Source organism: Callithrix jacchus, chromosome 7, assembly GCF_049354715.1.
Source record: "Callithrix jacchus isolate 240 chromosome 7, calJac240_pri, whole genome shotgun sequence".
In the NCBI taxonomy this organism is placed as follows: Eukaryota; Metazoa; Chordata; class Mammalia; order Primates; family Cebidae; genus Callithrix; species Callithrix jacchus.
This window is the reverse complement of record NC_133508.1, coordinates 67,331,952-67,348,529: the sequence shown is the minus strand read 5'-3', so window position 1 is coordinate 67,348,529 and position 16,578 is coordinate 67,331,952.

Sequence of the window (16,578 nt, the reverse complement as noted above, 5' to 3'; positions counted from 1 at the left end):
CGCAGGGCTCCGGTGGGCCCAAGGAAGCAGTGCTCAGGAAACAAGCCTCACACCCTTGCTGTAAGAAGCAGTGCCTCTCGGAACTCCTAAATTGTGCATTTTGGAGGTGGCGGGGAGGACAGTGCAGTCATCTGGGCTTTGCAGCCCTCGCAGAGCCAGTGCTCCTTGAAAGGAGACGGCTGTGATTTCCCCTAATGAATGGCATCTGCTCCTTAATCCAGCCCTCACCTCCGTTCCCATCCAGCACGGTGACCTTTGCTGAAACACAACCATCTCTCTTCACATGGCGGGGGAATTACAAGAAAGGTTGTAATTTACACATCTTGAAAGATTTATTCTATGTAGTGGGTGGAATAACCCTCACAAAAAACACATACATTATGTTGGCAGAAATCGAGCTGAGGTGGGCTCTGGGCCTGGCTGGGGCCTCTGATGAGTGGGGCTGGGGACTGGAGCCTGCTCTGATTAAGGATTCATGCAGAAGCTTCTTTGATTCTTGGTTCTGTCTGTGTTGGATGCAACTTACAGCGTTTGGTGGGCTTTGGCAGAACTGGTGGGTGCTGAGGTTTACTGAGCATCTACTCTGTGCCAGTGCTGCCCCATCAACGCATGTGCTGTCCCCTGACATGGACATGGCCATTTTCACTGTCATGGAGGGGAGTGATGCCTGCAAGGGCTCAGGCACAGTGATGGCACAGGCAAGGCATGAGCTCTGCTGGTCTCAGCCTCCCCTCCTCCCTCTGCACTTCCTTCCTCCTGTCCATCCTCACCTTCACCTCTGAAGGTCCTGGGCTTCATTCTCCTACAGGATCCCCCACCTCCCAACTTTCTACCCACCTTCAGAGGAGAAAGAATGAAAACCTCCTCCAGCACCACATTCTACAGTTCCCTGCTTAATTAGCAGTGCTGTGTGCTGATCAGCTGTGGCTGTGCCTTTCCAGCCCTGGCGCCTCATTCCGTTCGAGACACCTGGCTCCTCCCTGCTTCTTTGTGTTTCTGCACTCCAGGCTTTGTGACTCTCTGAATCTGCATCTGTTTCTCTCTCTGTGTTTTATATTTGGAACGCAGGGAGTGAATGATGATGCTTTATGGAGATGAATGGAGCAGGGAACAGAGATGTCCAGGGGGCAGGCCCCCAGCTGGGGGTCACACAGTTAATGACAGTCAGAGACAGAATTCAGATCCATTCATTAACACACTAATTCATGTAATGAATGTTTATCAAAGTCCAGTTTTTTGCCACAAGTTGGAAGGCTTGAATTTAGTAAAATCCAACATTATCTAAGGGAGTTGTGTGAAATGACTTGGCGCCTGAGCATGGGACATCGCTTGGCCTGTTGTCCAGGCTGGAGAGCAGTGGCACGATCCTAGTTCCCTGCAGCCTTGACCTCCTGGGCTCGAGTGACCCTCCCGTAGCCTGTGTTGGCTTGGTAAGAGTGGGTTTCCTTTCATTCTCACAGCAGTGTGGGGAAGAAGATACTGTTATCTTCACATTACTCAGGAGGACACTGTACCTACTACCAGAGGTGAAGGAACATGAATTGAAGGTGATCAACTAGGAAAGCATTGAGGTGGGGTTCCGCCCTGGGCCTCTGGACTCTGTGTCTCGTGCTCTTCCTACAGATGGGGTCAGCTGTTAGGAATGAGTTGAATCATATGTGTGGGCATGGGGTCTTTGGATAAGAAGCTTCCGAGGAGAAGGGTAGGGACCATGTCTCTCTTCTTCCCTCCCTCACCCCACTCCTATTGTCTGTCACTGAGGCATAAGACTCTGTCCCAGAAGCATTCTCTGAATCATTTCAGGTTGAACATGGGCACTGCTGCTTAGTAGGGGTGACTTTGGACATATTCTCAACCTCACTAAGCCCCTGATTCATCACTGGAGATGCCCAAACTTAGCATTTTCAGTGGCTGGCACACTCTGATGAGGAGCAGAGGTGAGATGCCCAGCACAGGGCCGGGCTCATAGTGGGGCCCAATGACCACTAATGAATGAGCCGATTTTCTTTTCTTTCCTCCTCTGTGTCTGGGTTGCCAAGTCTCATTCATTCCACCTCTTGCCTCCTAATGGAATCTGTCTGTTTTGCTCCAACCCAGATGTTGGTTGGGACCAGACCACCATCCTCTCCATTGATGACTGATGCGGCTTCTCACCTGGCCTGCCTGCCTCTAAAGGCAAATCCACTCATGGTTCCTGGTGCAAGGAACATGACGTAATAGAAGACAGCAGAACAAAATTCAAAAAGAACAACCCCTAAACTGTCAGCCTTCAATGGCTCCCAGCTGTCTTTGGCATAATATCCAGTTCTTAGGCACAGCATTTGATAACCCTGAGTTCCCCTCAACCACTGCTTCAGCCTCGTTTCCTGCTGTTCCCCCAAAGTACCCTCCACTCTGGCCACATGGGAATCTTCCCTCATCTCTATCTGGGTGAGGCAGGGCCATATTAATGAAGGCAATGTAATTGGGAGTGGGCAGGGTCAAAAGTTTGTAGGGCTATTGGGCCCCACACGGTCGTGGGGTGTCTCTTATGCCATGCTGAGGTGCAGGGTCTGAGAAGTAAAGAGACAGGACACTGAAGAACCGGTGAAGGGCATCTGGACTCAGGGGGCCGCACCACCTGTGAGCGGAGATTGGTGAGAGCCCCAAATTCCCAGAAGCATCTGTATTTATTAGGTACAAGCAGGGGGCAGGGTCGTGAGTGAGGTCATCATCTATAGGCTTGGTAATAGGGCATGCATAATTACGTGAGTCACAAGCGAGGGGGCCACCCCATCATGTCACATGGGCAGAGAGATGAGCCGTGTGCAGTAGGGGGTCGGGCTGTGCGCAGTAGTAGAGGGTCGTGTACAGAAAAGGGGTCCACCCCCTTTAGGTCACTGATGTAAGGAGGTGGGCTGTGTGCAACAAGTGTTGTGTGCATCACTTCTTATCTGGGGGCTGGAGACTTCAAAGGATTTCTAATAGAAGGATACTGTAAGCCAGTGCAGTGGGAGCTGACAGATTTGTGTTCTTCTCTTAAGATATTTGTGGGAGGATGATTTGAGTTAGCATAGAAGCGAGAAAAGACTGACAGGGTGTACAGCCACCATGACTGGTCACACCAGAAGGATTCTTCTCCCTCGGTGATTTGCAGGATCTCAGGCCTGAGGCCTACTTTCCACAGGAACTGGCTGCAAGGTACTACAGCTCCTTTATCAGGAGGAGAGGCTCTTGCTCCAAGCCTGCCATACAGCTTATGCCCTTTCAGGCAGGGACGCCACAGCCTGGGTCTTTGGTTCTTACCTTGGTCTGGCTGTTTTCCCATGTACTGCTTCTGTTCTGTGACTGCTCTAGGCATTCCTCCTACTACAAACTACTATATGGTTATATAGAAAGATTCTATAAATCAGCACTAAATGTGTCAGCACAGCTCTGACTACAATACCTATATGATTATATAGAACTAAATATGCTAGATATAAGTATTAAGTATGATTATATAAGCTAGATATATATACTTCAGGCACTAATTCTATAAACTAATATATGATTATATATAAAGGATTATATAAAGGAAATAGCCGAGTAATAACACTATAAACTAAGATATTCTTCAGGCACTAATTGTGCCTGGGGTCTGGATAGTTCTCCTTCTTTGGTGCCCATAGGGGGTGTTACCCACAAATGTTCAAGTGAATGAGGATAAACCTAGGAGGGGCCTCAGGTCCCCCTTCTCTGAGGCCCAGAGCCTCCTGTCGTTCTGGTAGGGGGTCCAGCTTGACTCTGGACCTTGTTGTGGAGTCCCCTCAGTCCTGTCTCAAGGTTTACCCTCTCACCTCTCAGCTTGGCACCCCTCCTTTTCTCTGAATTCTTGCTGTTCCTGGGGTATTTACTCATCCATGCTTACCTTTCAGCGTCTCTCATTCTAATACTCCTTAAAAAGAAATCCACGCCTTGGAATAATTCCTGTTTTCTGCAAGGCAGAGAAATATTAATTATGGTCAATATCTTCCTTGTCTGTCCATCTCTGAGCTCTGTGATAAAGGAATTAGGCTCTGATTAGAGAAAGGCCAACACCACTCTGAGATCGTGTTCCTCTGTTCTCAGAGATTACAGGCAGCAAGGGAAAAAGGAGAGAAAGAGGAGGGAAAAACAAAGAAAAGAAGAGATAACGAGAAAAAAAGAGAAAAACAGCTGTTCATTATGTTGGAAATTGAAGCCCAGGACTTTGCACACAGACAGTCCTTGGTGACTCCTGGAGGTGGGAGACAGCAGGTGATCATGGGTGAGACCAACAGAACCTGCAGAATTGGAGGTTGGTCTTTATGTCTCTGATGCCTGCACACATTGTACTTTCCACACCACTTGGCTTTAGCAAAACCACAGTGATTTGCAGGAGGAAAAGATCAAGCGAGTCGCTGAGTTGTCTGGGTCCAGGTCCAGGTCCAGGTAGGCGGGCTGCAGTGGGTTTCTGTACAAGCAGCCCCAGGCCCAGCTGCTGTGTGCCCATTGCAGGCTCTGGTAGCTCCAGGACAGAAATGTGACAGGGATCAAAATGGGCCAGGTTTTCTTTCTGAGTTAGAGCCTGCCTCTGGGCTGCAGGGGCCTCTTGGGAGGGGCGCACAGGGGAACACGTGCCCCCAGCTGCGAGTCTGCTGTAGCTAGCAATCTCACCAGCCAATGCAAGGAAATGCAGCAGGTCCTAGGAAAGCTAGTCTGCACAAACCTATGGTCCTCTTGCACCCGAGGGAACAGCCATTTCTGGCAAAGTCCCCAGCTGGGAGTCCCTGGGATGTCTCATGTGGGTTTACAAACCAACCAACCAGGTGCAGTCACTAGGTGGAGGCTGTGCTGTTCTCCCCCTGGCTGTCACTGATCTTTACTCTGGAAGCCTCTAGAGGTGCCTGGAGGTTCCCTACTGGTGGTGCTCAGCAGGGATGAGGACGTCAGTGTCCATGCCAAGGGGGCTGGATCCTTGAGACCCCAGAGCCACTCAAATGCTGCAAACCTCAGAAACAGAAGAGAGGAGAAGATTTACTCTACAGGGACAAGGAGAGAGCAAGGAGGCTTTCTGGAAGAGGAGGCCCCTAATCTGGGTTTTGCTGGATCAATAGGGGTTTGCCAAGTGGATGGGGTGGAAAAAGGACTTGAGAAAAACTCAGTGCACAGTGGAAACAGGAACTGCTTGTGGTTGAGGGGAGGAGGCCAACCAGGGCTTGGGGAAGACTAGGTTGGGAAGGGCCTTGACCCATCAGATCATTTGAGGTCAGGAGTTCGAGACCAGCTTGGCCGACATGGTGTAACCTCATCTCTCCTAAAAATACAAAAATCAGCCAGGCATGGTGGCTCATGCCTGTAATCCCAGCTACTTGGGAAGCTGAGGCAGGAGAACGGCTTCAACCTGGAATGCAGAGGTTGCAGTGAGCTGAGATCGTGCCACTGCATTCTAGCCTCAGCTTCTGTCTCAAGAAAACCCCCCAAAACCAAAAGAAGGGCCTTACCCCATCAGGCTAAGGGGCTTCTGGTTGTCCTGCTGCTCAGGCCTTTTTCTGCCCCTTCCTGGCCACCACAGACTGAAGGGCTGTCAGCCTGGCTGGACCCAGCTGCTCTGCCCTTGGTACTCATTTCCAGATCTCCCCTAACCAGAGCTGCCTGCAGGTACATGATGGGGGGTTGGAATCTCAGCACTGGAAAAGGCCAGATTTAGACACACAGGATTTTTAAAAATAATAAACAAGTGGGAGTTTCCAGCCCTGGAGGCTGAGGCTGAGCTGGCAGGCAGTGTAACAGCCCAGCCTCTGGAATCAGAAAGACCGGACTCACGCTTTGAGCCTCTTCAGTGACTTGAGGAATAGGATGCTGGCCCCAGGAGGCTGTTATTAAGATAATAACAATAGCCACCTTTCACCAGGCACTTACCAGATACCAGCAGCCCTCCACACACTCCTTCAATCCTCTTCACGCCCCACTGAGCTATGCTTGGCAGGAAGCATATAGTGGCTGCTCAACTCACAGTGTTTCCCCCTGCCCCCAGATCTCTGGAAGCACCAGGGAGGTCTTCCCATGGCTGTGATCTAGTGTCTGAGATCCCTCCCCTGCTGCCTCATTTGGGCCTCCCTGGCGTGTCTATCCCACCACTGCCCTCCACACCCCTGCTCACTGGAGATGCGTGTTCATGATGAATTTGCAAAGGGCACTGTCCTCAGGACACTGGGATCCTGACTCATGATGTGCAAGGCCCTGAGGACCAGGATCAGGCCATGGGCCCATCTTGCAGAGGTTGGGGGGGGCGTTGAGTGGGTGGCTGGGAGTGAGTTCCCTATGTCTCTCTCTCTCTTTCTCTCTTGCTCTCATCTACATGGTCAGGCTGGTCTACCAGATGCTTGTTCTGTTTCTTCTCTCTTATTCTCTTTCCCTTGTATTCACTCGATTCTTCCCTCAGAAACCCAGATGGAGGAGAGAGGGTGACAGAGGATGGGCACTGTGCAGCCCTGTGGTCTTCAATGAGAAGGACCCTTGGGTCGACCCCTAGTGTGACGAGGATGCTGACCCTGGTGGTTTGGGAGCAGAGCAGTGACATGCGCTGATGTGTTACTTGACTGGCCGCTAGTTGGTTCAGAGTCTGCAGAGGCTGGGCGTGAACAAAGCAAGGTATCCCTGTGGGCAGGTGAGAGAGGCAGGTGGCTGGACCAGGGCAGTCATGGTGCTGAGAAGTGGTCAGTTTCTGGCTATGTTTTGAAGTTAAAGCCATCGGGATTTGCTGGTAGATTGAATGTGGAGTGTGGCAAGTGAGGTGTCAAGGAGGACTCCAAGGTTTAGACTGACTGGAAGGATGGAGTGTCCATTCATGGAGATGGGGCAGCCGTGGGAGAAGCAGGCTTGGGGGCTGCTGGGGACAGCAGCAAGTCTGGAGTTAAGTTTTGGATGTTGAGTTTGAGAAGCCCATTAGACCTCAGAGAGGGGATGTGGAGCAGGCAGGTGGATATAAGCACTGGGATTCCACACTGGAGAAACGCACTTGGGGGTTTTCGATGCTCAGTCCCTATTTAAACCTTGAAACTGGATCGGGTCATCTAGGCAATAAGGCTAGAGAGAAAAGAAGAGATCTGAAGACCCAGCCTTGGGGCACCTCCCATTTGGAGGACATGGTGATGAGAGAAACAGGCAAAGGAGGCTGAAGAGGGGTCCCAGTGTCTCCTCCCCTTCCCTGGAGGCCCCCAGACCCAACCTGTGGACCTGCCCAAGAAAGAAAGAGGGGAAAAAAGAAAATAAGCTCTTCCAACTTGAATTGGGAGTCAGAGAGGAGGTAGTACACGATGTGGGGGTTGAAATCTGAGCACTGGAAAAGGGCAGGTTTGGACACACAGGATTTACAAAAATAGCAGTTAAACAACCTCTTCTCAAGTGGATGAGCTGCTAGAAAAAGCCCCACTAAATTAAAGGGTTGTGCTGTCTCTGCACTAAGAAGACGGTTGCATTCCGGGCTCGCCTCTCTCTACTATCTGCTTCAACCCCCGCAAGGAAGTCCCACAGCCTCCCCTCTCTCATTCCTTTTTTTCCCTCCTCCCCCAGAGCTGTACCCTGAGAGGTTCCAGTGGAAGCAGAGAGCTGCGAAAGGGAGGGGGGCAGGAGGCATGACAGCTCCTCTCTCTCAGCCCCCGCCCCAGCACCTACTTTCCACCCTTGTCTAGGAGCCACGGCAGGCTCTCCGAGGGTCCCTCCTGCTGAAAGCTCCCCCTGCCTCTCTACCTCCGCCTCCTCCTGACAGTGGGGGTGGGAGGTGCAGGGCCTAGGGGCTCTTGACTTCAGCTCCGCTCGCCTGAGGAACGGGGCCCACAGTAATGGCTAACCAAGACTGGCGTTAGTGGCTTGGTCCCAGCTGGGCTTCCCCTCCCTCCGCAGCCTGGTCTGGGAAGGACCCCTGGCTCCTGGGGTGGGTGCATTTCAAGATATTCCGGGAGGAAGAACATGGCCTAGGTCTGCCATCTCTTACCAAAGAGAAATTTGTACAAAGCCTAAGACACAGCACTCACGCAGCTGGCACTGACTGGGTGGCTACCTGCTCAGCTGCAGGTGAGGAGGTGGGGGCTCAGGGAGGTCCAGAGCAGCAGAGGAGGATCCAAGCCCAGCTGTGCCGGCCCCTCCGGCCTGGCTCTATTGTTGGGGGCGCCTCCGAGGCTTTGTCATTCATTCACTCATTCTTCCGCAACACCGCAACACCGGAAGCCCGGACCCTAGGAAGCTTGGGTCCAGCAGCGCCCCAGAGAAGACAGGGCAGGGGCCCAGAGGGGTGCGGAGGAGCTGGGGAGGGGACGGCACTGGTTTGCATGCGGAAGCAGGGGAAGCGAATGGGGCGCTCTGCTGGGAGGGGCTGAAACCCACTGGGGCTGGCTTAAGTCACAGCTGGGACCTGACTCCCGGGAGAGGTGGGGTGGGAAGGGCAGCAGGACCTGAGGGAGGGGACCGCCCCTTCTCCCTCTCGGTCCCAGCTCAGGGCAAGCCTTCTGCTTCCCGCCCTTCGCCTCGCGCCTTCCCTTGTTCAGGTGCAGCCAGTGGACTGGGCCCGGTCCGGGTCTCGGGCCAACTCCAAAGTTGATTGCTCCGCCTGGGGTCAGGTGTCAGCCCGATCCAATCAGCTGTGGCGGGGGCGTGGCCACACCTCAGGTGCAGGTGCCCTGGGCGGTCCCAGGTCCAGAGGGAGCTGAGGTGGCGCCCCAGGATGTGACTTGCACCGACGGGAGGCCCAGGGCCGAGTGGGTGTCTGGGGCTCTGGGTGACGCAGGGCGGGCGCCGGGAGGGGGCGTCGCTGCGGTGCAGCCTCGCTCCGCTCTCACCTGGAGCAGAAGGAGCTTTCCTGGAGAAGCCTCTTTCCTGACAGCCCCCTCTTTCCTTCTCTGCTTTCCTCGTCACGTCGGTGCTAGTTTAATTCATTTGTCGGGTTCCTCGACGGTCGTCCTAGTTCCCATTGGAAAGTCAGTCCCGGAGGAGGGGGCCCCAGTCTGTCTCCTTCCCAGCCAAGAGGCTGCTGGGCCCGGGAGGCGCCCACTGTGGGGGGAGCAGGAAGTTATATTTTATTAAAGTAGTTATTAATATTATTAATAGCTGTTAACATTAATTGAGCACCCAGTGTGTGAAGGCCGGGTGCCGAGAGCCTCTCACCTGCTGTCGCATTTGATCCCCACAACAGTCTTGGCGGAGGTGACAGTGCTGACACCTTGTTACAGATGAGGGATCTGAGACCGTTAGAAGCAAAGCGCCAGAACACATGGATAGCAAAGCCAGGACTTGAGCCCAGCCTGTCTGACTCCAGGTTCATGCTCAGAACCACGCACCGTGCGGCTCTGCTGTGTATAAGGCCTTGTGCCAGGAACGCAGATGGAGGATGCACTGTCTTGCCCCGTGTGGGGACCACGGTGAGTCAGGGAGTTGAACTCTTCACAGTGGGTAATGAAAGGTGTTGGTGTTTGGGTGGTTCCCCTGTCTGGAGCTCACTCAACAGATGGGGAAACTGAGGCCCAGATTGAGGCAGGGGCTTGCCTGATGTGACAGAGCCCAAGTCCTCCAGGAGGAATGTGAGAGATGAAAGGGAGGGGGGTGGTCAGAAGCTGTGGGTCCCTCTGGTGGTGTTTGTTCTCAGAGGTTGCAGAGCTGAGGGGCTTGGACCCTGGGCTGCCCAGGGCCCAGCACAGTGGGTGTGAGGCTTACTGTGTGGCTTGGGTGGGGTGCGAGGCTTACTGTGTAGGCTCCAGGGGGATTAGCTGAGCAGCTAGCCATGTGTGGGTGGATGGAGGGGAGATGGGAGTGAAAGAGCTACTCCATTGAATTTAGGTCATGTGGACACGATGTCAGGGCAGGTGGTTGGAAAAAAAAAAACAAAAAACTATGGGAAACCACAGAAACAACAATCCAACCTTAGAGTATTATTCAACATGATATTTGATATGTACTGAAGATCTAGAAATTTCTAAAGCAGAAATGTGAAGTTCTCACTTTGTAAGGAAAGAGTCAGTAGGGTCCGTGCTCGTAGGGATGGAGGTGGCCTTTACCCCGCATCTCCCTCGGGAAGGTCGGTGATGAAGGTCTCTGTGACTGGCCACTCTAATGGAGCTGAGAGGGGCTGCGCGATAGTACTGACCCCCTTGGGTTTGTCTTGGCTGTCTGGAGATAATGGCTTTTCACCCAAAGCCCTTGCATTCTGCAGTAGAGACCCTGTCTGGTTGTCCCCTGCTGGTCCCCAGGCTTAGCACGGCACCAAGTATGGAGTGGATGAATGAAAAAGTGCAAGATCCTTTACCTTTTCCCCAACACTCAAGTACGTACTCAGGGCAGGGGCTATTTAGCCAATTGTACAAGGTTTAACATTTCTTCTACACAGCATTCACTTAGGACTAGAACATCCATTCCTGGGTCCACAGAGCAGTTCCAGAGAAGGAGAGATGCCCCACCTTGCCGTGCAGTGGGTGGAAGCTCTGGAAACGGAGAGGGTCCCAAGTGAGTGCTGTGTAGAAGAATTGTTAAATCTTATGCAATTTGCCAAATAGCCCCTGCCCTGGGTGCGTACTTAAATGAGTGTCGGGGAAAAGGTAAAGGATCTTGCACTTGTTCGTTCATCTACTGTATACTTGGTGCGGTGCTGAGCCTGGGGAGAGCGGGTGTGGTAGTGTGCACCTGTAGCCCCATCTACTTTGTTGCTGAGATGGGAGGATCTCTTGAGCCCAGGAGTTCGAGGCTGCAGTGAGCTACGATTGAGCCACTGCACTCCAGCCTGGGTGACAAAGAGAGGCCCTGTCTCTAAAAAAAAAGAGAGAGAGAGAAAGAAAGAAAGAAAAGGAAAGTATTTCATTGTGGGCAGCATGCTAAACTCTGAGTCTGTTTCCTTTTCTGTAAAATGCTACTTCAGAGGTTAATTTTAAGAATTAGGAAAAAGAAAAGCATGTGGACCACTTATCACAGAGCTGGAGAGCTGGGCATATAGTAGATAAGCAAGGCATGATATTAGTTAGGATGATAATGATGATTGGCCATGGGGACAGGGGCCAATCTTGTTTGATGCAGCGTCCCTGCGGCCTTCACTGGTCTGGGACGTAGTAGGTGCTCAGTAGGTGCATGGGACTGCAGCCCCCAGACTCCACTGCCAGCAGCCTGGGGTCTCCTCTGTGCAGTTGGATGGATCCTGCCTGATTCCCCTTTCACCAGAGACAGCAGCAGACTCTCAAGGAAGGAACAATTTCATGGGATTCTCAATCTCTCTTTCCCCCTTCAGCACCGATCCATTTCCTTATTGATTTCAGCAGCTTTGTGTCCCAGCTTGTCTCTGGCAGAGCTAGTGGCAGAATGACAGGGAGTCAAGGTCTCCATGCCCTTTGCTCCAGCTTTTATCCACTTGATTTCATGTGGCTGGAGCCTAGCTGCCACTCAGCTGAAGAAATGTCAAAATGGTGTTAAATCTCAGGATGCAGGCAGGTGACAGGAGAACACATGTCACCCACCTCTGGCCTATCCCCCTGGTCCCAAGCCCACAGCAGGGAGGTATCATTGTACTCTGAAGGCTCAGCTGATTTTATCTGCACTTCTCCATAATCACAGTCTTGGAAGCAATTTTCTAGAGGTGAGAGATGGCGGTGGCCGGGTGCACACACTCACAGGTTGTAGTCGGGGATGGCTGGCCTGGGAGCTTTGTGCCAGGACAGCACTGGGGGTGGAGAACCCAGGGGAATGGGCTCATCACAGGCAACTGCTGGGCCGGGTGCTCTTTTTAGTTTTTATTAGTGTTTTAAAATGCAAAAGTGATGCAAGCTCACTGTTAAAATTCAAGCAATGTAGAAGTGTGTAAGGATTTTACGTGTTTTGTTCCCCCAGCCTGAAACCCACCTCCTAGATGACATACTGCAGATATTAATTACAGTGAGCTTGCTGAATCATGCCCACGGGTAGACCCCTTCGGATTAACTGGATCCCGCAGTCCTGTCAACACTACAAGGTAGATTCTGCCATTGTCTTGTTTTAAAGGACAGGTAAAAGAGGCTCAGAATATTAGAGTGACCCCCAACGCCACTCAGCTGATTTCAGAGCAGGGACTGAACCAGCTGTGTTTGTCTTCAAGGGTACATCCATTGCGCCTCTGCCTCCACAGTGGTTTGGCATCTGTTGTTTTTCCCTAAGTATATAATAACTTGTCTTTCCCTCACAAACATGAGATCATACCCTAAGCATCATTTGCAGCTTGCTTTTTCATTTGAGAGTATTTTCCTATTTGGATCTGTCCCATTTATTCAGTGGCTGCCTCATAATCTTTTGTCAGAGGCCCCAGCATTTATTTAGCTGGTTCCTTCTCAGTGGATGTTTAGGTTGTTTTTGAGTTTTCTGCTGCTACTGGCAATGCTGCAATACACATAATCCCCTGACTTTTTTTTCAAATCCTAATTTTGATTATGCAAGTGCTAGATGAATATATTCTCTCTGTCATATAGTTGAACAATTTAGATAAAGAAAAAGTTGCCTGGGCTACCCTTTTCCACATTTGAATCCCTTCTCCATAATAACCACTGTTATCAGGGTGGCATATAATTCTTATAGATCCAATTCCTATGCATTTTAATGCATACTTATGCATGCATTTTATTATGAATGTTTTAAAAACATAATACAATGCAATATGTATTTTTGTGTATCTGCCTTTTTTTTTTTACATTTGTAACATCCTAGATATCTTTCCATGTCAGTACATATAGAACTACCCTATTCTTATTCTTATTCTCTCTTTTTTTTTTCGAGATGGAGCATTGCTCTTGTTGCCCAGGCTGGAGTGCAGTTGTGTGATCTTGGCTCACTGCAACCTCCGCCTCTTGGGTTCAAGTGATTCTCCTGCCTCAGCCTCCTGAGTAGCTGAGATTTCAGGCACCTGCCACCATGCCCAGCTAATTTTGTACTTTAGTAGAGACAGGGTTTCACCATGTTGGCCAGGCTGGTCTCGAACTCCTGACCTCAGGGGATCTGCCTGCCTCGGTCTCCCGAAGTACTGGGATTACAGGCATGAGCCACTGCGCCTGATCAAGAACTACCCCATTCTTCTTAATGAGGCCATGTATTATGTTCCATGCATTGACATGTCAGCTTTTGAAACATGATTTCCCCATTGTTAAATATTTAGTTTCCTTTCATTTTTTCCCTCTCTATAAAAAGTACCACAATAAGTATCCCTAGGCATGTTTTGTTGTGTGCACATTGGAGTTTTTCTCTAGTGTTGATTCCCAAAAGTGGAATGGCTGAGTTGAAGGGTTTTCCAGGCCAGGTCTTGTCTGGCCTGTCCAGTATTGCAGGATCCTGGAGGTGTTGTTTTCTGGCTGGAAATCTCTGTGGCTGGTGCTCCTTCACCCACGTTTTGCTTGGGCCTACTGGGCTTGTTCTGCCTACTCGGCCTGGCAGGCTGGGCTTGGCTCATGCTACCAGCCTGGATCCCATGCCTGCCAAGGGTGAGCAAGGCATGGAACAGCGAGGGGTGTGTGAATGAGCGAGTGTGGGGTCTGGCCACTGTGCACAGTCAGGCACACTGGCTGCTGCAGCAGGGCAGGGAGCTCCAGGTACCTCTCTGCGAGGCTGCAGCTGGACCAGGTACACTGCAATCAGCTTCCATGGCTGCCACTGGGGAACCCAGTGGTGCCCAGAAGTTTGGAGACTCCAGGAACTGCAGGGCCTCAAAGTGTCACAGCCTTGGCTTGGGGAGCTCCCAGGTCTGTGCTCCCTGAAGGGCTGCAGCTCTTCTCTCCTTCTCTTCACCCACAACATGGTGAGCAAGGGCCATATTTCAGCTCTGTTTGTGTTATTGCTCTTTCAGCCCTGCCATTTGGCAGGTGCTGAGTTCTTGTCCTGTGTCCAAGAGGAATGAGATATATGGACAAGTGGAGGGTGAGCAAGGTGAAGAGGAGCTAAATTGATTGACAGAATAGCTCAGAGGAGGCCCTAGAGAGGGCAGCTCCTTTCTGCAGGCAGGTTGTCTCGTCATTCTCTGTAGCTCTCAGTAGAGAGGAAGTCCTGGAGTGGGTAGCTCCTCTGTGCAGCTGGTTGTCTCAATGTCTGCTCAGCTCTGGCTGAGCCCAGGGCTTTTATGGGCCTCAGCGGTGGGAAAGTATGTGCCGATTGGTTCATGGGTGGCCTTGGGCAGGCCTGGAAAAGGCACAAGTTCCCACTCCAGTCCATGGGGCTGGCAGCCTGGTCCCTGGCCTTCAGGCTCTCACTGACCTGAAGGTGGGGCCTCATCAGGGACTTGTCACCTTCTGTCCAGGAACCTGTCTGCCTCCTGCTGCTGCTCATGGTGCCCAGGCTGTAGGTGCCAAGGGAACACCTGTAGGCCAGCTCTGAGCTGCCCTCAGCACTGCCCCCCACCCCCGGCCACATTGGCTTCCCTCCTATGCTCGTCAGTGCCCAAAGTCCAGAGGGGGCCAAGGTGTCAGAGGCTGGCATATCAGCATTGCCCCAACTATGTGCATAGCCAGCTGGGCTGTGACAGTGCCCAGGCTCGGTGCTGACTTTGCTCCAAGATTGGAATGGGTGCTGACAGTAGGGAGAAGCCAGGCAGTGGGAGCAGGCATTTCCAAGCCTGGGGCTTGCCTTCCTGGGCCCCCAAGAGTACAGGGATGCCTGGGTCCACAGCTGCAGTTTGGGTGGTTGCAGCTGTGCCATCTGCGGGGGAGGGTGTGGGGCTCCTGCCTGCTCCATGGAGCAGGAGACAATGGGCCTGTGGCCACAACTTGGGCTGCTGTGGCTGCATCTGGAGAGTTCCTGCCCCACCAGCTTGGAAGGGGTGGGGCTCTTACTTGTCCCTGGCTCCTGCTGGTACCATAGAGTGTAGAGTCCCAGCTGTGCCTCACTGCCGCAGCCAGTGTAATGGCAGTGGCTGCTCCAGATTGGCTGTCACTGTCATCGACAGGAGGATACTGGGGAAGATCTGGGTTGTGAGTTTCATGTGGCTGTTTGCTGCAGGCAGCATGAGGTAAGATGGCTGAGGATCTGGTCTTTGCCTAATGATCTACTCTCTGTGTCCATGTTCTTGGACAGCTCTTGGTGACACCTCCAACTTTGGGTAAGATTTCTTGGCTGTGTGGCTCTTTGGAAAGAATTGTCAGAACAACCCTGTGGGTCACCTACTGGGCTGGCCTCACATTCCATTTGACTCCCTCCCTCTTCCCTCTTGTACTGACTGGTGGGTGGACTGACTGATCCAGACCAACTTCCAGTTTTGGTAGTTTTTCAGCCCATTTCTACTAATTAGCCCTAGGAAAAGTTGGGGGAGGATGTGCATTAAGTTGTTTAACTACCAGCAATTTCCAGCACCTCCTCTATGCCAGGGTGGTGGCTCAGAAAGACCTCTGCCCTCAGGAGTTGTGGTTCAGTGAGGGAGACACGCTTGTACCAGCTGGCCAGGGTTGTGACAAAGGTAAGTGCAGGATTCCAGGGGGATGCCTAAGGGGGGTTCTGACAGTGTCTCGGAGGAATGGTCCAAGAAAGTTCCTATTATAGGTGATAACAATGGTGTTCAAAAGGACAAGAGAGTGCATATACCTAGAACATCTGTTTGGTTTTTCTTTATGTGTTTGCTGGCTGATTATCTGTTGTTAATTTGTACCCTGTTTACCAAGCCTCCTCCTTCATCTGGTAATGGTCTTTCCATGCCAATAACAGCTCTTCAGCTCCACTCTAGCCCACTTACATTGCAGGGCTGGGCATGTGACCCAGGCCTGGCCAATTAGAGTCCTACATCCCTAAGCCACAGTAACTGGTTCAGGATGGGCCAATCCAAGCATTCCCCGGGATTTTCCATTGGAGTTGATGGGAGACACTCCCTTTTGCCTTTGGAGTAATGGAGCTCAAAGCAGATCCTTGAGATCACCTGCCCTGGCCTCATGGGGCATGCCCAGGGGCATCACAAAGATGAAAGATGGTTAGAGTGAAAATCCTGGGGCACTAAGATGTGATTCTGGCAGATTTTTTTTTTATGCCAGAGCCTCTTGGTCAGCCCTGGGGCCAATCATCCTCCTCCTAAAAGCCTCAGCTGCTGGACTGGGGTCTGTTGCTGCAGCCTGGAGTCCTGACAGATACTGGGAGTGGGCTCATGAGGTCGTGAGGGCTGGATATGAGGGTCTCCTCTGATGCAGTGCTGACTTCAGTATCTTTCTATACTCAGTTCACTCTGACCTCTAAAACCCAAATTAAAAATGATACTCTCTTAAAAGCTCTTCAGTGGTTCCTCACTTTCCTTAGGATCAAGCCCAAACTCCTTAGCCTGCTGTGCTGGGCCCTGCGTGGATTGTCCCTTGTCTGTTATCCCTTACTGACCAGAGTCTAGGCTGTGGCCACACAAGACTTCCTTCTACTCCACACCCATTCCCTCCTCCCAGCCTTTGTACATGCTGTTCTTTCAGCCTGAAAAGCCTTTCCTGCACTTTTCTACCTTGCCCTCACCCCCATTCATTACCAGGATGACTGATACTCCTTTTCCTGTTTAGAAGTAAATACCCCTTCCTCCAGTAGGTGCTCAGAAAGGGTTTGTGATTGACTGTGTGAGCACATTTGGCAAAGGACATGTGCTCAGGTATTGCT